This window comes from Alligator mississippiensis, chromosome 2 (assembly GCF_030867095.1).
Source record: "Alligator mississippiensis isolate rAllMis1 chromosome 2, rAllMis1, whole genome shotgun sequence".
Taxonomy (NCBI): Eukaryota; Metazoa; Chordata; order Crocodylia; family Alligatoridae; genus Alligator; species Alligator mississippiensis.
Window position 1 is genome coordinate 73,352,319 of NC_081825.1, and position 24,995 is coordinate 73,377,313.

General features: G+C 43.6%; 1 long non-coding RNA gene across 1 annotated transcript in view; it reads right to left on the bottom strand.

Moving 5' to 3' along the window:
• LOC109280802 (uncharacterized) overlaps nucleotides 1–24,995 on the bottom strand; it is a 618,149-nt gene that overhangs the window by 376,042 nt on the left and 217,112 nt on the right. The window contains exon 2 of the long non-coding RNA XR_002087225.2: nucleotides 9,963–10,033. This is a non-coding gene — a long non-coding RNA (uncharacterized LOC109280802). The remainder of the gene's footprint in view (nucleotides 1–9,962; nucleotides 10,034–24,995) is intronic.

The window sequence follows — 24,995 nt, forward strand, 5'->3', positions numbered from 1 at the left end:
CTCTCTCCTCTAACCTCTCTTATGCCCTAGTGTTACCACCTGGTTATCCAGCAGGTAAAACAATGCTAGACTCAAACTGGCTGGGAGGGCAAATGCTACTAAAAAATTCTATGTCACCTGGCAATTCTCCTTCTTAGTAGTAGCCCAGTGAGCTGAATATCTAGCTGCTTCAAACTACTGACATGCTTCAGAAAGCCAGAGTACACAGGAGAGTTTAGCCTACTGGCTTCACTGGAATTATACTGAAGATAAGAATCTGGCTCAAAAATTTTATTGGACTTCCAAAATATACGGTCTATTAATCCTGCTAGATTAAGCCATTATGTTTACTCTTAAAATCTTATTCTCTCCTGTTTTGTTACTTCTCAATTACATTTTACTTCAGTCACTTCATTCCAACTGTTCTCCATCCTTCCCTAGATTCTGGACTGATGCATAATCATCCACTAGCACAAGTGTTTCAAACGGGAAACCTTGTTAAGTTGATGACGCACAGTTATAAAGCAGAGACATCTGCATTAAAGTTTTACGTATTTGTTTACCAGCAGAATAAGATGAGATAAACAGAACATACAGCAAGGAACTGAGGATTTAAAAAAAAAAATCTCTCTTGAGACAAACCTAATAACTTGCTCCAAAAGCTCTCATAAATTATTAGCTTTGAAATCACTCAAAGTGTCTGCAACGTAGTAAGTGTCACTGATGCACTTGAAGTTCACCAAAGAAACTGTATCAACAAAATGTGCCGACAAAAACTGCCAGGAGCTACGCCACCTTGCAATCAATCACATATCTGTTTCAGAGTTATAGAGTGTCTGAGAGCTATAATTTCATCTGCTGCTAGCTGCATACATTTAAAACTTAATATTTTTATGGAAGGAAAAAGACCAAAAACATTTGTCAGCTCCAGTTCCCCCCATCTCATTATCTGTATTTCTTAAGGAAGCCTTAATCTTTTCTTGTAAATTAATAAAGTATGTGGACAGTGATTTTTTTTTTAATTTCACACAAATTTATGGTTTGTGACAGGTAACAACCCCAGAAACGTTCATAATTTGTTTAGTCCAAGAAGAGATACACCATGGTAACACTATAAGCACCTCCATATTGCCTGTCCATGAGGTCCCCAAAGATTTAATGAATGAATCACTTCTAAGAATATAATTCAGTCTCTATATTCATACAATGTATTTCCATACTGAACTGTCCACTAATGTGCTAAAATTGTAGGAGTGATACCACATATACTAATTGATTCATAACAATAGTATGTTTGTCTAAGTGGTTGGTGAAAAAGAACTCTTATACATATTTTTCAGTTGCCTCCAAAAAAAATAAGTCACTGGTAGATTCTTAATTACAGGCATTTTCAGTCTGTGCAAGTGGGGTATGTGCAGTCATAGATTCATAGATGTTAGGGTCGGAAGGGACCTCAATAGATCATCGAGTCCGACCCCCTGCACAGGCAGGAAAGAGTGCTGGGATGACCCAAGCTAGATGGTTATCTAACCTCCTCTTGAAGACCCCCAGGGTAGGGGAGAGCACCACCTCCCTTGGGAGCCCATTCCAGACCTTGGCCACTCTAACCGTGAAGAAGTTTTTCCTAATGTCCAATCTAAATCTGCTCTCTGCTAGCTTGTGGCCATTATTTCTTGTAACCCCCGGGGGCACCTTGCTGAATAAAACCTCACCAATTCCCTTCTGTGCCCCCGTGATAAACTTATAGGAAGCCACAAGGTCGCCTCTCAACCTTCTCTTGTGGAGGCTGAAAAGGTCCAGGTTCTCTAGTCTCTCCTCGTAGGGCTTGGTCTGCAAGCCCTTAACCATACGAGTGGCCCTTCTCTGGACCCTCTCCAGGTTATCTGCATCCCTCTTGAATTGTGGCACCAAGAGTTGCACGCAGTACTCCAACTGCGGTCTGACCAGTGCCCGATAGAGGGGAAGTATCACCTCCTTGGACCTATTCATCATGCATCTGATGATGCACGATAAAGTGCCATTGGCTTTTCTGATGGCTTCGTCACACTGCCGACTCATGTTCATCTTAGAGTCCACTAGGACTCCAAGGTCCCTTTCCACTTCCATGCCACCCAGCAGGTCATTTCCTAGGCTGTAGGTGTGCTGGACATTTTTCCTCCCTAGGTGCAGCACTTTGCATTTCTGCTTGTTGAACTGCATTCTGTTGTTTTCTGCCCACTTGTCTAACCTGTCCAGGTCTGCTTGCAGCTGTTCCCTGCCCTCCGGCGTGTCCACTTCTCCCCATAGCTTTGTGTCATCTGCAAACTTGGACAGAGTACATTTCACTCCCTTGTCCAAGTCGCTGATGAAGACATTAAAGAGTATCGGTCCAAGGACCAAGCCCTGCGGGACCCCACTGCCCACACCCTTCCAGGTCGAAGCCGACCCATCCACCACGACTCTCTGGGTGTGACCCTCCAGCCAATTCGCCACCCACTGGACTGTGTAGTCATCCAAGTCACAGCCTCTTAACTTGTTCACCAGTATGGGGTGGGATACCGTATTGAAGGCCTTCCTGAAGTCTAAGTATACGACATCCACCCCTCCTCCTGTGTCCAGGCATTTTGTAACCTGGTCATAAAAAGAGACTAGATTGGTCAGGCATGATCTGCCTGCCACGAACCCGTGCTGGTTTCTCCTCAACATAATTTGTCCTGCCGGGCTCTTGCATATGTGAGCCTTGATAATTTTTTCAAAGACTTTGCCAAGGATGGAGGTGAGACTGGCTGGCCTATAGTTGCCCGGGTCCTCCTTCCTCCCCTTCTTGAAAATGGGGACCACATTGGCCCTTTTCCAGTCCTCCGGGACTTGGCCCGTGCACCACGAGCATTTGAATATTCCTGCCAGTGGCTCTGCAAGGATGTCGGCCAGTGCCTTCAGCACCCTTGGATGGAGCTCATCCGGGCCTGCTGACTTAAAGGCATCCAGTTCTTCCAAGTGACTCTGCACCATCTCAGGGTCTACGCATGGAAGTCTGGTGCCTTGCTGCTGCCTCTCTACAATCCCAGTGAGAGACTTGTCCTGCCCCTCACTTAGGAACACTGAGGCAAAGAACTCATTGAGGAGTTCAGCCTTGTCCCCCCTGTCCGTCACCAATTGCTTCTGTCCATTTAGCAGGGGTCCTATTCCTCCCTGGGCCTTCCTTTTACTCCCTATATATCTAAAAAACAATTTCTTGTTGTCCTTTACTTAGTATGCCATCCTCAGCTCCATGGTAGCTTTGGCCCGTCTAACTGCCTCCCTACAAGCATGAGCAGAGGAGGTATATTCGTCTTTGGTGATCTCTCCTTGTTTCCACTTTTTGTGTGCTCCCCTTTTGGCCCTTAGGTTGCCCTGGATTTCTGCGGTCAGCCAGGGAAGCCTCCTGGCCCCTTTCCCTCTTTTACCCCGCATGGGGATTGTCTCGCTTTGTGCCCAAAGGATCGTTTCCTTAAGGCACAGCCACCCTTCTTGGGTTCCCATCATTTCAAAGTCAGAGACATCCCTAGGGGTGTGTACAGCCCGGGGCATATCAGCTCATGTGGGGCCAGGGGGTGGCAAACAGCTGGAGCACAGAGCCGGCAGTGCATAGCACCCATGGCAGGGCCTGTACGGCACTATCCACAGGGCCCCCCAAAGCATGGGGCCTGGGGCAGTCACCCCAGTTCACACCCCCTAGTGACAGCTCTGTATGCAGTTTATCAGCTTTTCATCTAAACTTCATGATGATCTTCATTTCTAGATACCAGCCTGAAAGTACATGGCTTCATAATGGTAGTAGTTCCAGAGCTAAGTCATACTCCCATTACAGCAATGGCAAACTCTTACTGATTTCAAGGTTGCATTATTAGGGTGGCAATATGTTGCCCATACTTTGATCTCCCCCCACTTACACTGACCTGTCCATCTCCTCACCAGTACCCATCTAACACTTGCCTAGATACACACATATGTGCACTACCCAAGAAAAGCACCAAAACAAGCTTTGAGAAGTACTTTGTAAACCTCTCATTATTGCAGCCCAGAGACTACTCATTAATTTCGTGATGGAGTGTACTGGCCTTGCATAAAACAGGAGCCTAAGGAAGGTGACAATATAAGATACTGCAAGGAAGTTTGTTTTACTTCTCCCCATATGTTTTACTCCTCCCCAATTTGCAATGTTAGTGTAGAAGAGAGAGGTAGTTAGCTATGTTAGCTGGAAGTCAGGCAGAAGTCAGGAAATGGTATTACCTTAGGGTGCAAACAAGTGTTTGTAGGACCCAGTTGAGGTTTATATGACTTACTTTAAGCCACCTAAACCTGAACTGGGAGCATCACATGCAGGCATTCACCTCTGCTGGGAATAGTATGGGAAGACGGAGGAAAGTAAGTTGTGGAGGAGAGGGGCTAGTGCGACCTGGGGGGGTGGGTGTGCAGGGAGCTAGCAGGTTGGGGGGTGGGGTTGGTGGGTCTGTGGGGGTAGAATAGTTGGGGCAGGGGGGTGGTAAAAATGACCTGTTCGAGGTTGGGGAGGGTAGGAACAACACAGCCCTAGAGCTGGGACAAATGGCTGAACTTTCCCAGTCCTGGGGCTGCATATACATACAGGCATTCACTAGACCAGGTTAACCCATTTTAGATCAATTAACCCAGGTCAATCTAAACTTAGTTCCCCTCAAAGGTGGGGCTGCATAAACATATAGGCATTCACTAGACCAGGTTAACCCATTTTAGATCTGGTGCATCATGTTTAGGGCTATGTAAGCTGTGAATGCCTGCATGCCCGGTTAAATGGATCTAACCTTGGTTAAATGGATTTAATGCTGCCACCCTGTTTTGCTGCCTTAGTGCAGAAGGTGAGGGAAAACACAGATTATGTAGCTGGGATAGGGAAGACTGGGAGATGAGGCAGACAGTGCTTAGTCGCTAGCTGATCTCAGGTGAAGGTTTGAAAAAAAACCCAGCAAAAAAAGGATTGGGAACAAATACCCTATCTAAAACCAAATGCTTACATAAATAAAACTTCCTTTGTAGGTGTCTGCCTTAGAGCCTACCATTTGGTCGACACATGCAAAACAATACAAATATGGGTAATGGGTAACAAGAAGTAAAAGGAACAATGTCATCAGCCTGATCCAGCCTGTATAATGGTGAGTAAAGTGCTTCATTTTTATGTTGAGTACAATACGGGAGAGTGAGCTATGTAACCTATGCATGGGATTTCTTTCTTTCCCTTTTTTTTTCTTGCCCTGACTCTTTCCCCCTCCCATTTTTTCCTATGAATAAAGAGCACCAAAGTGCTTCTTGTTCTGAGCTACAGGACTCATGCTGGGTGTAGCTCTTGAAGTGAGCTCAGCAAGGGTTGGGAGTAGGCAACACTGTGAGCTAATGGAAGAATAATTTAAAGTGAGCTTGGGTGGTTGAAAAAGAAGGACGCACACATAGTGGTAATAAGGCTTGCCTTTCTTGTTTCTGTTAGGAGCTGTTGATAAGTTCAGACCTTTCCTTTCAAAATCTATTTCAAATCATGTCTGGAATAGAAAAGTATGTTTAGCTCTTATCTGTCACTTTTTGATCATTTCTATTAACCTTGCTCTCAGAGTATTGATGATAACTATACAAAGACTAATTAAATGCTGTTAAGAACAGTAATTTGGAATATGTAAATTTATTATTGCAGAGATTTCCATATATTATTTGAATTTTTCTTTTGTAACACAGAATACAGCATGCTCTATTTCCTGATTGAATCCAAGTTTTAATGGCCTTCCTCCCCCGCCTTTCTTTTTAAAGACATTCCAGGCAAAATCCTATTTTAGTTTAAGTACCTAAATGGCACTTACCAAGCTGTGGAACTACCATTTTTGGCCCTGAAACATAGTTTGTAATTTTGTTCCATGAGCCCTGTAGATATGTAAATGTCCACACAGCTACAGAGCATCTTTAGTAGGCTGTGCTCTGGCTGGGTAGGTAAATAGCTCCACACATGCAAGTCTGAGCAAAACTGTAGCCTGGCAAAAGTAGCAATGGTGGGTGGGGGGCATGTTTTAGCCCAATATTTGGGTACTTAAGGCATTTAGGCAGGAAGCTAAAGACTCAGATTCCAGACCCTCCATCCTCCAGAGGAGCTTAAACCTACTTCTCTTCAACTTCTCTACACTTTGCTCTAACCACTAGGTCAAAGGGTAGGCATCACATCTATTCCCCTCATTAGGTCCTTCTCTTGAAGCTGAGTCAATGCACCTTGTATTGCGTTCTATGGATGGAAAATAGTGGAAGTTTTTGCCTTTTTGGGAGCAGGCTAGAACCTAGCCCTGTTCCCTTCCGGAGCAGAATCCTTCTCAATGAGCCACACACTTTCTAGCTTGTCCTTTTTTCCTGGCCTCATATACCTCCCTCTCTTCAATGCTGTGACAGATTATAGTTTTATTGTAATATTTCTTGTTTAAATGTGTTCATGCTGTAATAGTGTTACATGCCTCAGTTCCTCTGACTAATTTGTACAGGGAGAAAGAAAAGGGTCAGGAGACACTGAAACCAGAGACAGAAGACTCATCCATTAACAAAAGAGGATTGGAAAATAGCTTTGTTGACACTTCAACAAAGTGGGATTGGAAAATACCCTTTGGAGGTGGTACCTAGGAGGCATTAAGGGAAGCAGATGGAGATAAACTGGAAGTAATGGATGATGAAGCAGCTTGAACAGGAGGGTGTTAGCCTGAGAGGTACAGGAGAAACAGGGAACAGCCAAGCTAGCTTTTGCGTGTGCAGGCTGGGCTGGGGACAGAGGGACTGCTTAACCCTTTGGAGTGTATGAGTGTATGTGGACTGTTGCCCCAGTAAATACCTTCATTGAAGAAGAGCTCTTTGTTTTACTACTCAGTACTTCAAAGTGCTCTCTCTTTCTTGTGGGATCTGAAGTGGAAGGTAACTTCCTGAGGCAAGGCAGCTTACAGACATGAAAATATAAAAACCCAGTGTTTTACTTGCAGTTTGGCACACACTAATGCCAAGCACAGCCCATGTCCAGAAGAGGCATCATATTAGTTTGACCGGGCTCACCTAATGTCTGTATAGATCAGATGCTTCAGCGGGGCTCTTTGGCATTTTTATCTAATAGCTGATTGAATCAGCCTGCGATAACGATACCAAAAAGCCCCACTGAAGCACATAATCTATACAGACGCTGGGGAGCCGGGTCAAACTAATGTACTTCCTCTTCCAGTAAAATGCTGTTTGCTTTTTTTTTTTCTTTTCATTTCTGTCAGCAGCAGGGTCTGAAAGTCTAAAGTCTCAGATTTGTAAGGAGAAGGGCTTTTCCTACTCTAGAAGCCAAGCCTCCAGCTGGTTTCAGGGGATAACAGAGACTAGACCAGTGGTCACCAACCAGTGGATCTCGATCCACCAGTAGATCTTGGAGCCTCTTGCGGTAGATTTTGGAGCCTCTTGGAGTTGATCTAAGGCTGGGTTGGGGGGCTGAGTGCCCCAGCCCAGCACGTCAGTCTGTGGGTGAGGGAAGGGGCGGGGGCTAGATCGAGGCCCCTGCAGTGAGGGACAGTGCTGCAGAGAGAGGAGGAAGTTCAGTGGGGCCCCCAGCTGGGGAGGCATACCCCCAAATAATTTTCTCTCTGCCTCAATCTGCGCCCCACTTCCCTCCCCACAGACTTACCTGCTGGGGAGGCAGATGGTAGCAGCTTGCAGTAGATCTTGGGTTGCTTTTAAATGCGAAAGGTGTTTGCCTACTTAAAAAGTTTGGAGACCACTGGACTAGACAATGGCAAGAGTCCCAAGTAAGCACTCCTTGGAAGAAGTAATAACAGATTCCCAATGGGCTAAAAAAGAGGCATGCGAAAAGGAATGAATAATGCATAGTAATGCCCACAGAACATTGGGCTAAACCAGGGGTGGGCAAAATCTGGCCAATAGGCTGGATCAGGCCTGCGGCAAACTCCATTTCACAGGAGCTTCTGCCCACATGGCTGCGGCCAGTTTCCATGGAGACACCAGGAGTGGTGGCGCCGTGAGAGCATGGGAAAAGGATTTCCATAGAGACAGGCCACAGCAACACTGGCAGGGCATGCAGCTGGGTGGGAAACTCTTGCCCAGGGCATGCAGCTGGGTGGGGAACTTGAGGTGGTGACAGTGTGGACTGGAGTCAGAGCTCAGCTGTGATTTGTTGCCCACACACCCTGGGCAAGGGTGTGAAAGCAATGGATTGTGGCTCTGCCACAGCTTTGGACCATGCTGTCACCACTGCAAGACCCCAGCCCCGGCTCTGGAACAGCTCCCTGCCAAGTCATGCCCCTTGCCAATGCTGCTGGGGCTGGTCTCCATGGAAACCTTGGCCCTGTGCTCTCATGGTGCTGCCACTGCTGGGGTCTCCATGGAAACCTACTGCAGCAACATGGGCAGGGGCCGCTGGGAAATGGAGTCCAGCTGCAGCCAGATCCACCATTTCAGCCCCCCCCGGGGTAAACCATGGGAAGGTCTTCCTTGTCTGTCTAACACTTGTTGGTTATAGGTTTTTGCCCTGCTACAATTTTGGGACTTACACTTGTTCAGTTATGCACATATAGATTCACATCCTTGCCTAGCAGCCTACTGTACATCCACAGTGCTTGATCATCCATATTACATATGGAATAGGATCACAAACTGTGTATATGTGCCAAAACCAGCAGTTGTTGGGTTGGATAATTGCCATTTGGGTGCCTAAAGTGAAGCAGTATTCTGTCCTTCCTGTATTCATCAGCAGCCTAAAAGTATAGCTTTTCCAAATAGAAAAATGTTTGTTTTTTTCTGGTGTGATAATATAGCTAGTGTGTGATGCTTGTTTACAAATTCCAGTAATTGCATTAATTAAGAATTTATGTATCTAGCATACACCAGGATACACTTTTTAGCTTTAGAAAATCAATGTGCTAATATAGATACTGAATAGCTACAAGAAAATTTGAACCCTTTTCTCTAGTTCCTAACTCTTTGCTGTAACCCTTGCACTAGAGTCAATACTGCCTTTGTGTGCTTTCTAAACCCTTATTATTGAAAAAGCTTTTGTAGTTTTTGCAGTAACTCCAACAGTTGAGTTTGTTACTGTTGCAGCTGTACAGACAAACAGTAGGATTCCGATTTAAGCAAGGACCGACTGAATAGAAGACCTGTCATGGTACTTGTGATGTTCAAGTTGCCTATTTACCTCTTGATTTCTGCATTGGATTATTTTCCTTATGAAATCTTTTGGTGTAAATTTAATGCTCCTGATGCAACTGTGCCAGATTACTTAAGTCCTGTGTTGGTAGGCAAAGTTAAAGTAGACCACAGACCTGAATTTGACTGATTATAAGGGATGACATACAGAAACAGGGATGGGACTGTAGGACACAGGATCTAAATGAAGGATCCAGAAAGAGACACCAAATAAAGAACATTAGACACCAACTTCTCTAAAATAAAGAAAGAAATAGTCAAGGACTGTGAAGACACTGCTCAGAAGAACTCTCCTTGCATTCTCTCACAGATGATAGGGTGGTAAATGTCACAAGTGTCACAGGGAACCCCAAACCCCAATGAACATCTTCCTCCTTGACTGAGGGATGGTCATCTTTGGCTGCTGCTAAGAGGAAGGTGATAAGATGGTCTCAAGACTGTAAAGTCATGGACGTAAGGGCCATGGACATGGTGTATGTATAAGCATTGGGAGACATGTAGTTCATGCCTTCATAAAAGGTTTTCAAGAAGGTTGCAGAGGCATTGCAAGTTGGTGAACCGCAGGTAGGCATGCACCAGGATCTCCATTCTGCAACAAACAGGGCAGATGATGGGGGTAATTATTCAGATTTCCTTGCTCATTTTTATATCATGGACCTGTCATTAGTTGTGCAAGATCACTTGGTCACAAGGACAAGTCTATCAGAAATAGGAATAAAACCAGGTTCCTCTAACAGTTCAGAGCACTCTAAATATCCACTGAGGGGTTACAGTACCTGCAGTAGCACTTCAGTCTTCCCCACACTGTTCTGTCAAAGTACCTCAATCCTGATCTTGAGGGAATCACCTGTAAGGGAGAGAGAATACTTTAATTATTGACTTTTTTTTAACAGTCTGACAACAAAGCTATCAATTAGTTCCAGTGTTGGTTGCTTTATTGATGTGAGCACTTCTCCCAAAGGAGCTGGCTTGAGACTGAATTTATTTTAAGAAGTAATATTCAGTTTACAGTGAACAGACTACTTGACTTGGATTCTCATGGCTACCTATAAAATGACTCAGTTATCCCAAAATGATTAAATTAATTGCCTTCCTGAGGGAAAACACCTTGACAATATGAACACAAGGAAGTTGATGATGGTCTCCATGAACTAAGGAAGTAAGATTTTGGAATCATCTATTAATCCACATAATTAAAATATCTTTTAAATGGCCAAACTTTTTTTTTAATATGCAGAAAAGTTTGGCTTAGATTCATGTCACTCAGAAGAGATCTCAGAGATGGGGGGATGGAAGAGGATGTTCTCATTTTATTAAAACTTGTTAGCCTGTTTCTAGTGAACATGAGTGTGATGCACTGTCAGATTTTATTGAGTCTCTTGTAATACAGATCAAAAATAGCATGAGGTTTCTATTTCATTTTACTGATTCAACTCCCAATCTTATAAAAGTAATACTTCCATCTTTTTTCACAACTTCCCCATTGGTTTTGAACTGAATCTGTTTCTGTTCTAATTAATAGTTATGTGGTAGTTAAGTACTCTATCTTAGGTTAGAAGCTGGTAGTCTTCTAGTAGATTTTCTTTTTTATTCATTTACTTATTTTACACTTAGCTTATGATCTGAAAAACATGAAATACTCCTGTAGCAGCCTTAGGATAAATGCAACTGAACATATGCAAACCACAGAGAAAAAGGATGCTTATTTTTCCCTGTAAACAAAAATTACCCTGAGAGATATTCAAGAAGGTCATACTTTGGCACTGGGATGGCCAGATCCTGGTGCTCACACAATACTGCACACACATGTAGACCAACATTAGGGCAAGCATGACCAAGAAAATTTGGTGTTGGAAACACTAGACTACCCTAGTGGATTTACATGCAGAATCAGGTCCTGAATAGGTAACCATCTAAATGAGAATCCTTCTCCCTCATTTAGGGTTAGAACATTTAACGGTGATTTGCCAGCCTTTCCATATAAAATAGCATTTGGGGTCTCAAAAGTCAATGAATATATTTGACAACAACATTTTTCCTTTCTAGATCAATAAACATTACAGATCAACTTCCTTTTTTATGCTTACACCTGTAGTGAGAATTTTTCTTTTCCATTATTTTAACTGAACACAAAAAGTAAGAAATTACATCTTATTGCTATTTAGCGAGCTGCTGAGTGTCCTGTTGAAAGCCCATTAGCTGTTGCTTGGATTAGCAAGTTGTTTGCACTGTAGTAGAGCCTGGAAAAAAGTCTTTTGATAGGCTGCAAGTAGGGTATGCCCAGGGATCAGTACTCACTTGTCTAGCTCAGCTGCATATGATTTGATTTAAGAAAATAAATACACGAAAAGTAGACCAAATGAGAGCACAGCTTGGTTAGTACGGCTTTAAACAATACTCTAGCAACCTCTTCTTCACTGTGACACTTATTGATGAGAGATCACTTCCCAAGATCATTACTGGAAATAAGTTCTCTAGTAAGAATTAATCTATTGGTGCCCATATAATACAAGATTTCAATTATTCATTCATCTTATTTATTACCTAATATGTGTAAGGCTACTTAGTCATCTAGCTGTCCTGATTTTAAGAAGTATGTTCTCTGAGCACAGAAATAAAAAATAGTTGAATACAATTTAGCCTGATAGTTAGGATGCTGTTTTAAAAAAATGTAATTATTGTTTCTTTCCTAGCCACTGCACAAATTAAGAAAACAATTGTACACAATGTTTTTTTTCAACTTGCCAAGGTTAGTGAACTATTAAAGAGAACAACGCTTAATGTACTAGAAAAAGTAGATGCATGCAATTCTTTAAATTACAGTAGCATAAGCTTTTTAATCCCTTTTGCTGCATTCCAAAATTTTATAGCCTTTGGGTCTCACCCTTGTTTTAGCTAGTCATCAGGACATGAATTCTGGCTCCTATCTTGTTCTCCATACTACAGAAACAGTATTTATTTTGCTTCCACAACTTCAAGGTAAGATGAATGTCATTTTCTGAAGGTTTATGCCCTAGAGGGAAGATGAATATCATCCAAACCTACTGTTCTCATTCCTGTCTCACTGAACTGGGATTAACAAAAGTTACAAAAATATCCCCAAAAAACATGTTTTAAGGATACGCAACTGTGTGGCTTCACATCATGCACTGATACAGGTTCGTAAAGAGTACCCATTAGCTTGATATCCGAGCACCTTGACAATAAATAGTATTTTGGGCTTCATTGTCAAAGATTTCAAGCCCCAGCAAGTATGGCAAAGATAAAACAGTTTGTCTTGCCAATCTGCAATGAGCTTAAAAGTTTAGATTTAAAAAAGAAAAAAAATCCATAATGTTGGCTTGTGTGTTCTGTTGAACCGTCATGCAGTTTGATACTGTCAGCACTGTCAGTTACAATTTACATTTACTAAAAAAAGAAAGACTGGGAAATTTTTCAATATATCATTTTGGATAAATTTCACATCCACATCTGCTAAAATAAGACAAGTAGAATGAACATACTGCCTCAGAAAATACTTCTGGTTAACAAGCAGTATCAAGGGTGGCCCTTTACATGAGAGACATGCCATCTTAAGTAGATTACTGTTTTTTATTCATCTCAGTTTGGGATCTGGACTTTATCTTTTTTATTCCTTGTGCATTTTCCATACTCTTTTCTAGTGTAGGTGGGTTTGCATACTTTTGAGCTCTCATGGTTTACCTGCAAGATTAAACAGTAACTCAAAAATGCCTAACCCTTTTTGTTTTCTTTGAGTTGTATTTTGAGTCATTTCCATTTTTGTTAGAGGATGTTCTGGCTGTCCTTTTTCTAAGACTCTTTAGTTTTTTTTCTTATTCTTTTTTCCCCCCTTTGTTTGAGGTTAAAAAGTATAGTTTGATCCAAGGCAGGCAGTTATGCACAAGAGATTTCTCAGTACTAAATGAGAAACTTTCATGCAGTGCATTTTTGTCTCTTGATTGCTAGAGTAAGGGTCTCTGATTTATTATTTAGTAACACTTTCACACACTATGTGAAATTTAAAGTTTTCAAACATAAAAATTCAATATTATGTGATTTCGGTCATAAATAAGATACACGTGTAGCCATTGCCATCTGAAGACAGCATTTTACTGCCCTGTCCTACATGCCCTTTTATGTGAATAAGCATGTGAAATTTGAGTCACCAATTTACACCATTACAATCAAAGATTTAACCTAAAAGTTGGAGCTATATTTGTTCATTCACTTAGCTTATCAAGAAACATACCACATTTTAGTGAGACTGACATCATCACTACTAGGGAAAGATTCTCCACTGCCTTTTACCTTGCAAACGACCTTCACGGGTCATATACATCTGTGTAAACTGCATGCAAAATAGATATAAAGTATCCCCAAAGTCAAATGGGAACCCTTGACACTCACTTTATACATAGACACGCACTCAAAACAGTGGAGAATCAGGTGTTTTTGTTTCTCGAATGGCTAATGTAGTTTAAGCGCCTCATCAATAATCACAGCAACATAATAGCATTGGGTTGTACCATTCTAACTAGAAAAAAAAGAAGGTTTAGATACCATCTATACATTTTCACACAGAAATTATTTGATTTACCCTCATTACACATCTCTGTGCCAAAAGAACTGCATGGTTGGTAAGTGACCAGGGACAGTGAGACCACTCCATTTGACTATCTCCACGATGGTGCACACACGCACACATCTTATTTTTTCCATTTCTTGCTGCTCTACTTCTGTAACCTTAGTCTTGTAACTCTCTCAAAGAAAAATAAGAAGTGGAAGCAAGTGCTTGTTACTCTGTTAAAGTCTTAATTTAACAATTTAAAGCAGTTTTCTGGATTCTGGCTACATCTTCAATGTTTATCCTGCTGAACTCCAGTAGGTTCAATTTTTATTTATAATGAAGCCCCTTTACATTGCTGAGCTAGGCTCAAACCCATGTACACACTCTTTATGCTCTTTTACAGTGAAAGAGCAGTGTAAACCTGAAGTGAAAATAGGACTCATGCTTTAATGTAGTGCTGCTTTGTTATTACTGCTAATTTATATAGTTTAAAAAGGGAGATCAAAATGCTCTCAGTACCACAGTAAAATATAACTTAGATTGATTGATTTTTTCTGGTATTTTGTAGTGGCAGATAGCACTGGCAGGGAAAAAATGTGGGGGAAAAAAAAAGAAACCAGGAAGGGTGTTTTTTACTCTCCGTTCTTCACCACAAAATAGAAAAACTGACACAAGGTATACACTTTTGAACAACTACACAAAGAGATTTAACAAAGCAGCTGGTTTCACAAGCCTTTCTTGACATGAATGTTGGAGTTCCATGTTTGAACAGTTTAAGAGGCAAATGTGCAACTTTGATAACAATAGGGGTCTGCCAAACCGAGTCACGGTAATTATCCATACACAATCAGCTGCTTTTCAACCCTCCTACAAGTCAAAGGCGCATATGCTTGAATACTTTGCTTCCCGTTCTCTCCTCTATTCTAGACCAATCTTTAATTAACAGTTACAATGTTTTGTATTTGATGTGCTACATGAAAACAGACTTTACAGAACATCGTGCAATGCACAACTGGTTAAAGCTTGGATTGTAAGGGCAGGATTCAAATTTCTGCTGAACAGATGATGTTGGGAATATACCTATTTAGCTCTAAATTTGAGCTACATGAGCCACTGAGATACCCACCACTTGGAGCACCAGAATGAACAGTGTTAAACCTTCAAGGTTTGCCAGGTCTGCAGGGCTCCCAATCCAAACAGATGGATTGGCTGAAAGGAGAGCTTTTTAAAATTCTTGCTTAAAAAAGCATACCCCCTGCTTCGTAAACCAGCCTCCCAGCATAGAAAACAAAAAATATATATATATTTAATGGCCCCCTGTTCTGTTTCATTATTTACACCTCTCACATGTATTACGCCAACTGAGTAATGCTCTTTGATGATTATATCTCCAAAGAACATTGCTGTGATCATGTAATATGCTGTAGAACCATAGATAATCAATCAAAATGAGAGAAACAGAGAAGGCAACTTTTTTACTTTTTTTTTTTAAGTGAATTTAATTCTCATGAAAAATGCCAGATTGACAGCTTCTTAGATTGAAGGCATTTTTTCCAGAAGCTTGAGCACTGCATGTGAGCTTAGAAAATTCTTCCACTTTGCTGCAGCCCTGCCCTGGGCTTTTAGAGGCAGAGGGATTGTATCTCCATAGTCCAAGTGGTCAAGTCTCTAGTGCCCCTCCTGAGATCTTCAGCAAGAACTACAGTATGGCGATGAAGATATCTGTAGCTTGGGAATAAGACTGAAGCCACCAATGTATTTCTTCTTCTGCAAGCCAGGAGACTGTTACAGCTCTTGGTCATGTCTTAGGCACATTCAAACTAGTGACCTACTGTACTGCAGAGATTAATGGCTTTGTATTTTAGGCATTTGAGACTTTCAGACTTTTTAAAAAAAATATTTCTAACTAATTTCAGGTTTGAATGTCTCAGGATAAGCAGCTTATGCTCTGTGAAAGATGCTTGCATAGTTCTGTGGAGGAAGACTGAAGTGACAAAATGTATTCTGGCATTCAGAACCCTTTAAAGAAGATGCTTTATATGACCAAATCTAGTATAATCTTGGCTGTGTATGGGGGCTGAGATATGAAGGTGTAAGAGAAAACTGAAAGACCTTTGGTGTATAAAAGCAGATTATTAATGATTTATTTTGTTGTTGAATAAAAAGGTCTTTGGAAGTGAATAAGACCACATATGCTACTGTTTATACCTCTGAAAGCTATTCCACTGCTGTATAACTCTAAGTATGTCATTCAAACAAAGGAAGTGTACACTTTTGAAGATTTAAAAGTACTTTGCAGTGTAGTGTTCTGAGGGTGTGTGTTAAGATTTTTGCTTCAAAATAAAGAGTTTGTATTAGGAATAACAAAATTGGAGGTCAGATTGATACTGAACTGTAAACAGTACAGAGGAGGACAGAAGGGAAGCCATATGGTGTGAATCACTACTACAACAATTCAAGGGAGGAGAATAATAAAAGTAAAGTTTCAGGAAAATATTCCACATGTAGCCTAAGTAACTTTAGATTCACTATTGTAACAAAGACAACAACGTATTGAGTTTCAGTTAATGAGATTTATGCTGCTATTGGATATTTCTACTGTTGTCGGTGCCTGTTTTTTTTCTTCCTTTTTTGATTCTTGTTCTCCACGCCGCCCCTTTAATTGCACTTCAGTCTTCATCTTGTCATGAGGATTTAGTGCTGAAAAGCTGCAGCTGCAGCTGTACCATGATCCAAGAACAACGTGGTATGTTAGTAAAGATGTACTTCTAATGTTGGATTCAATTTGTCCAGTTGTTACTCATGTGTTATCATGAGCCTTGTAGCTTGAAAAACATCATCCTTTTACACCCCCAGAAGTGACATAAGATATTCTGGGGACAGACTTTTAATAATTACTGCAGAGGGGAAAAAAAAGCAGAATGTTCCTAACAGATTAGTTCAACAACAGTGTGCCCTGCTTGTTACAAACTCTTGTAATAGAATCACCTGCATATTAGAATGAAAATCCCAAAACCAAATACTGAAAGCATTGTGCTATGTGCATTTTCCACCACTATTTATCATTTTGCTCTATAGAATCAGCCGCTGATTAGAATAAAAATTTTAAACCATAGTCTATGTTTACAAGCTTTTTTTTCTGTTGGTTCCTGGATTCGGATCCACTTTAGTTCACGTTGCCTGTCTGTGTATATTCGCTATACATCTAAGGAGTAAGTGAATGAAACAGAATGAAGTACCAAAACTGCATAGAGGTTTTCTTGGGCAGGAATCTGCCCAAGATCTTTATTTCACTCACTTTGCTTTGCTACCACTTTTCAGAGTTGCCAGTTATTAGAATCAAAAGAGCTCTGAGCGATGTGATTCTAATAAGCAGAGGACATAGTAGTAGGGATACCGCACACTTTTTATCCTCTTATGAATCACAGGCATAGACTTAAATAAAAAGTGACAGAACAATAAAATCCTTGTTTCATTTTTTTTTTGCCTTGTTTGTAGAGTGGGGAATGTGTTCACCTTTAGGCTAGGGACAGAAGTTACACATAAATCGGTTTAAGTGATCAGCAACTGGTTTAAATCTATAACAGAACAGAAGCTCAGTGCACATAAATCAGTTGCAAAATGGCTGAAACTGGTTTAAGATAAACTTGGTTGAATGCAGTATCAGACTTAACTGATTTGGCTCAAACCGGTTTATGAAACTTCTGTCTCAGATGCCTTCCTGGTTTAAGTTAAATCAGAGTTCCCCAGGATCCCAACATACATTCCAGCCCTGGGCTGGGCTGTGCTGTTTGCTTCAGAGAGCAGGGCTGGTTCCTCCCCTCTGCTCCCTAGCTGGAGTAGTGAGGGATGGCTGACAAGGGGCAGCAGGGGAAAGCCCGACTGGGGATGGGGAGAAGAGAGGAGGGAAGGGACAGCTGGGGCCGGGGGGGAGGGCGGGATTAAACACTCCTTCCCCACTCAAACTGACTGCTGGCTGCAACTGTGGACTACAAATCCCACAGGCACCTGGAAGCAGGAAGAGGAAGTGATGAGCAACCCTGCAGAGTCCTGCTGTTATAATTCTGGACTGCAAATCCTAGAGACCTCAGGGGCAGCAAGAAGAGGAAGTGAACACATTGCCAGAAAGCTGTGCTCTAGCGCCTCCTGGCTTCTGGCCTGAGCCACTGTAGGCATGCAGCCACATTTTCTGAATCAAAGGTTAATGTCTGTTCACTTCTATTTCAATTTAATCTGTGCATTTTAGATTAACCTGCAAAGATTGAATCGATTCAGCCTTCGGTTTTTTGACTGTCTGTACCTAGCCTTAAGGTACATCATTGCAAGTTTTGCATGACTCATTTTGATATAAAAATCACAATCAATGCCAAGGTTGGACAACAACAAAAATCAGATGGGCATTAATGAGTGCACATAGATAATTATGTAGGTAACAGGACTGGCAATAGGCCATACTTTCTGAATACTATGGGACATTTAAATAATTTTTATGCATCTCAGTTTACTTTTTTAATCTTGTTCTGGAAATTAGAAAACAAAGGGTTCCAAATTAGCCTTATTGAAGAAGGTTTGGCCAAGACAGCAGAAGGACATGAACTCTGATTTGGTGATCAAGCAATAGGCATTTAGAGAACCAAGTAAACAAAAGGAATATACCTAATGTCCTTAAATGACTTTGACCTAAGGTCAAGAGTGCTTAAGGATGGAGAAGAGAGCTAAACCCATTCATGTTTACATCAGTATAACCCATCTATACTCCGGTGTGCATATGCCATACATCAGTGTAATTTACTGGAACCTGGTGTAAAGCTACAGCAGGAGCAAGCAACTCTAAAACTATACCTGTATTAAGTACACTGATATAGTTATTAAGGGTCCACAGTTATCTCCAGAGTAGCTGTTTGATTCACAACACTATTGCTTGCTCTCCTGCCACCTTGTTGGAAATGTGTTGTAATATTTTTTATTCCAGCAATTGCCTTGCGATAACTGGATGCATGCCCCTTCTGGATCCCAATGAAATTTACATTAATTTATAAAGCATTTAAATTATACCAATATTAATGTTTCATATATCCTTGAGGCAGGGAAGTATCTGCAGGTGTTCATTACTCTGTCTTAATCTACAGATTTCTTATGTTAGTTAAAGTGAAGAGTATTTATTCTTTGACACCTTTACAAAACCTGCATAGGTCCCTGCTTCTTTTATTCTCACATTTCTGAAGAAGTTAACTGTAAACCTAAAGTGGTCACATGGGTTGAGGTCTGGAATGGGTTTGCTTAACATACAACAGAGTCTTGGTGGAGTCAGAAAGTGAGCACTGATCCTTGGTTTACAGCTGCCAAGTCATTTAGTCCCATTTCAGTGGTTGAGTAAAGACAAAAGGCATCTATACACATGCTCCAGGTTGTGGGGGGAGGGGGCACTTTAATTAGAGCAGTGCTCAGAGCTACTCTAATTAAAGCACCCACAGCATCATGTGTATTCAGTGTCTTGTGTTTTAAAATGCCAGCAGGGTAACTTTAACTAAAGCTCATTCAATGAGCTTTAGTTAAAATGCCCCTGCCACCATTTTGAAATGTGTGGAAACTTGAATACACGTGATACAGAGGCTGCTGGAGTGTGTGCTAATTAGCATGCTCCAGAAGACTTGCACTAGACTTTGACATGTGCTAATTATCATGCATTGGACCAGAGGTCCATCACATGTAAGTTGCCCAGATAGTCTGTAAATCAGGAAATATGTCAGATACGCTAGAGCCTACCTGGCTGCAATGAACCTTAAAGCAGCTATGGTGGGACCCAAGCACAGCAGCCTTGTAAGTGTAAAGCATCTGGAAGCTCTACCAGAATTGTGTGACATGTTAGATACAATACGATACTCCTTTTATATTTCTATTACCTAGAATACTAAAAATATAATAAGGGGTGTGGGTGCACAAAAAATTTACCGTAGGATAAAAGCACATCATCTGCTTCATAATACTCTGGGTGTACATGCTTATCCTGCAGTGGATGAGAGCTAAACCACACAAGCTTAGCATGCTTTTACTGAGGGCTAATTTACCACTTACTAGATTCTATTTGCCATAAGATTAGTATATGCACATGGGCAATTGTAATGGATCAGGTGATGTGTGGTAAATCCCTGCCCTTTTTATTATATACTAAATCTCTTGCATGTCCATGCCCTAAATCTGAACAGAATATTATATCTATTTAATTGAAGAATATTCAGAACAGTTTTCTAACACTGGGCCTTGTCACACACTGATTTTAACAGCAGCAAATCATTGAAGCATTTTATTAAAGTTAGTATCTATGATGGGGGTGTCACATGTTCACTTGTAACAGTCATAGAGCTATAGAATTTAGGTTGAAGTTACATGTTACACGTAGACCAGTGGTTCACACCCTTTTTTTGCCGTGACCCGCTGCTGGGAGTGGAGTGCAACGATGGCGGCAGCCCAGGGGAGGGGGAGGTCCCACCACACGGTGCGGCTCATCCTTTGTATGCAGCACTGCTGGTATTGCCCCTGCAACCCTCATTCAGGCCACGATCCAAGGTTGGGAACCGCTGACTTAACATTCAATAGATTTAGTATGGTCTAAGTGTTAAAGTTAGAGAATGTGCTCTGATCTGTTGCGTGTTAAGGGTTAATATAATTTCTTGCCTGCACAGCTTCAACTTGCCACTAGAGTGCAAGTGAGCAGGAGTGTGTCTAGAAGCTAGGACACCTTGGCTCTATCCTGATTCTGGGTGAAGGTGGGGGGTGGGGGGCAGGAGGGTGGTAGAAGCAGTGCATCTTGAGATGCTGAAAGACTTTTAATTCCTCATTTTATCTCCATGGAGCAGACTGAAGTTACTTTAACACAAGCTAGGTAGCATAGCCCAGAGTTAACCCTTGCCTGAAGTGGCATAATTTTGAGATACTCAGAGAGCATTTAGCATTAGTTAATGAGCTTTAATGTACAGACTTTTATGTTAGTATGGTCTAAGTGTAAAGTGTAGTTTCACCTTTAGTGATGTATTCAAGTTAGTATATGTTATGAGATAACCCTCACCTAAAAGGGAAAAACTTTGTAATGTCAAGAGACCACTTAACTGCTTTAAGGTACATCTGCTTGCATTTTAACTATACTTAGTAACTGTTATGCTGAACATGTGACACTGTCCACTGATTTCAGATGCATATGACTATAATCACTGAAGTTTGGTGAAGGTCCCAAGTCAGTTAATGTTTTTTTTAGTTTGGGAGGGAGAGGGGGAAATGAATGCAGATTTTTTCTCTCCTTTGATTACATGTACTGGCATATAGCTTTACCCTCTTCTGAATCAAGCATTTCAAAATGTTATAAGCAGGGATCCGGGTTTTCCATTTCCCACAGAAAAATGGAGTAAACAGCAGATTTTACCTTTTGCCAGAGGCAAAAATGGATTTCTTGTTTTACTGGAGAAACCTGCAGATTTTCCAGTTTTGCAATGAGTTCCCAGCAGGCAGTATGGGGAACAAACAGGAGGAACTTGCCCTCAGAATAGCCAGTTCAAACCCAGACATAGTAGGGCTTATAGAAACATGGTGGGATTCATCCCACAACTGGGCAGTTAGCATTAGGGGCTATAGGCTCTAGAGGCGGGATAGAGAAGGAAGGAAGGGAGGAGATGTGGCGCTCTATGTCAAAGAGCAATACACATCTTCTGCCAGCAAAATGGGGTCAGAGGAGGGGCAAGCTGAGGTGCTCCGGGTCAAGATACAAGGGGTCGTGGGGAGAGGGATTTAACGGTGGGGGTCTACTACAGACCCCCCAACCAAGGGGAGGAGCTGGACTGGGAATTTTTGGGCCAGCTTGCTGAGGCACTTAAGGCAAGGGATGTAGTTGTCATGGGTGATCTAAATTACCCAGACATCTGCTGGGAGAAGCAGTCAGCCAGGTCGGACCGTTCCAGGAGGTTCCTGATTGAGGTACAGGACCTCCACTTAACCCAGGAGGTACACAGTCTCACCAGAGGAAATGCCCTGTTGGACCTGGTCCTGGCCAAAGGCGATGATCTGGTAAGGGGGCTCCAGGTCCTTGACCACCTGGGTGATAGTGATCATCGCTTGCTGGAATTCATCATCCAATGCAGGGTGTCAAGGGCCTGCAGCAAGGCGGTAGCCCTAGACTTCAAGAGGGCCAACTTCAACGAGTTGAGGAGATTGGTGGGAGAGGCACTGGGGTTCTCGAGGGCAGGGGGACTCAGTGCCCAAGATGAGTGGTCGTTCCTTAAGGAGACGATACTCAGGGCCCAAGGGGTGACGATCCCAACAAGAAGCAAGGGGGGCAAGAGTGCCCAAAAGCCTCCCTGGCTCACCAAGGACGTTTTTGAATGCCTGGTTGCCAAAAAGGCAGTGTACACGTGGTGGAAGGGGACGCTATCTCCAAAGAAGAGTATACCTCCACTGCTCAGGCCTGTAGCGGGGCTGTTAGGAAAGCTAAGGCAGACATAGAGCTAGGACTGGCATCCAAGATCAAAGATAATAAAAAGTCCTTTCTCAAATATATAGGGAGGATGAAGAAGGCACCGGGAAATGTGGGGCCCCTGCAAGATGCGCTGGGCAATCTGGTGGTTGCGCCAGAGGAGAAGGCAGACCTCTTTAACAAATTCTTCACCTCCGTTTTCTTGTGCAGGGACCGGGACTCCCCCACCATGTTTCAAGACGGACTCAAGGGGAATGCCTCAAGACCTAAGGTTGAGGAGGACCGGGTTAGAGTACTTCTGGAGGGGCTGGACGTGTTCAAGTCAGCAGGTCCAGATGCTCTCCACCCCAGGGTGTTGAGGGAGCTAGCAGGGGTTATTGTTGGGCCCTTGGCACAGCTTTATGAGTGCTCGTGGTGCTCAGGCCAGGTGCCAGATGATTGGAAGATAGCCAATGTGGTCCCCATCTTTAAGAAAGGGAGGAGGGAGGACCCGGGCAACTATAGGACCGTCAGTCTTACTTCAATCCTGGGGAAACTCTTTGAGAAGATCATCAAGGAGCACATCTGTGATGGGCTGGCATCGGGGATGATGCTCAAGGGCAACCAGCATGGTTTCATTAGGGGCAAGTCATGTCAGACCAACCTGATTGCCTTTTACGATCAGGTCCAAAAGCATTGGATGCAGGTGTCGCCGTGGATATAGTCTTTCTGGACTTCAGCAAGGCCTCTGACACCGTCTCCTACCCCATCCTCATTAAAAAACTAGGTGACTGTGGCATCAATGCCTACACAGTCAGGTGGCTTGCTAATTGGCTGAAGGGTCGTACTCAGAGGGTGGGGTACTCCGCTGCCCACTTCCCCCCAGGTCATATTTGACCTGGGGGGAAGTGGGCAGCGGAGTACCCCAGGGCTCGGTTCTTGGGCCCGCACTGTTCAATTTCTTTATCAGAGATTTGGACGATGGGGTGAAAAGCAATCTGTTCAAATTTGCTGATGATACCAAAATTTGGGGTGAGGTGGGCACGCTAGTAGGAAGCGAAAGACTGCAGCAAGACCTGGATAGGTTGCAGGGGTGGGATAACAAAAACAGGATGCGTTTCAATACTGACAAGTACAGGGTGCTGCACTTGGGCAGTAGTAACCGGCAGCACACTTATAAGATGGGAAACTCCCTTCTTGAGAGCACGGAGGCAGAAAGGGATCTTGGAGTCATCACTGAATCCAAGATGAACATGGGCCGACAATGCGAGGTCACGGTTGGCAGGGCTAACCGGACCCTATTGTGCATCCACAGGTGCATCTCAAGTAGGGCCAAGGAGGTGATCCTCCCCATCTGCACGACACTGGTCAGGCCACAGCTGGAGTACTGTGTCCAGTTCTGGGCACCCCACTTCAAGAGGGATGTGGACAACATTGAGAGGGTCCAGAGGAGGGCCACCCACATGATCTGGGGACAGCAGGGCAGACCCTACAATGAGAGGCTACGGGACCTGAACCTGTTCAGCCTTCACAAGAGAAGGCTGAGGGGGGACCTGGTGACCGTCTATAAACTCACTAGGGGGGACCAGAAGGGTTTGGGGGAGACCTTGTTTCCCCTAGCGCCCCCCGGGATAACAAGGAATAAAGGCCACAAGTTGTTGGAGAGTAAGGTTTAGATTAGACATCCGTAAGAACTACTTCATAATTAGGACGGCTAGGATCTGGAACCAACTTCCAAAGGAAGTGGTGCTGGCTCCTACCCTGGGGGTCTTTAAGAAGCAGCTCGATACCTACCTGGTTGGGGTCATTTGAGCCCAGTTTTCCTCCTGCCCAGGCAGAGGGTCGGACTTGAAGGTCTACAAGGTCCCTTCTGACCCTACTTCTATGATTCTATGAGGAAACTGCTGGGGAGCAGGAGGAAGGCAGTGAGACAGGGGGTACCACGTGAATCTACATGCACATGGCCCTAGGCAGCCTGAGAGCACTCCCACAGGTAAGTGTGGCAGGCAGAGAGAGGGGATTGAGGCCCCTTTAAGGATGGAGGGAGCTGGTCAGGGCTGGGGGGTGGGGCTTGGGGTCTGAGGCCTCAATGCACAGGGTCCCAGCGGGGAGGGGATGGGGCCCCAGGCAGCTTGTCTGGAGGGTGGGGGTGGGGGGGCTGGCTTCCCACTGTGGCACTCGCTCCCAAGAAGCGTAGGGGGAACCTGTGACCCCCAGGTCTGTGCACTGGGCAGAAGTAGGCTGTAGACATGGGCTCCTGCCCTGCTGCCCTCCCCTGGGGCCTCTACAGCCCAGTGGGTGTGACCCAGCACAACAGGGCACAGTGGGACCACACGAAGAAGCTGCTCACTGCTGGGAGGTCCCTACTGTCCTGGCCATGTACCTCCTGCACGCAGGGCTGCAGTGTGGGCAGCAGCACATGGTTGCGCCCCTCAGAGCAGCCCTATGTGCAGGAGGCACGTCGCCAGGGCAGTGTGGAGCTCGCAGCAGCAAGCTGCTTCTTTGTGTGGTCCCGCTGTGCCTTGCTGCACTGGGTCACACCTGCTGGGATGCAGAGGCCCTGGGGGAGGGAAGCTGGGCAGCAAGGCACAGCGGGGCTATGTGGAGAAGCTGCTCACCTCTATGAGCTCTGCACTGCTCTGGTGATGAAGCATGTTGCCAGAGCAGTGGGGTGCTCCCAGTAGTGAGCAGCTTCTCCATGTGATCCTGCTGTACCCTGCCACACTGGGTTGCACCTGCCAGGGTGTGGGGGCCCTGAGGGAGGGCAGCAGGGTGGAAGCCCATGCCTACAGCCCGTGCCTG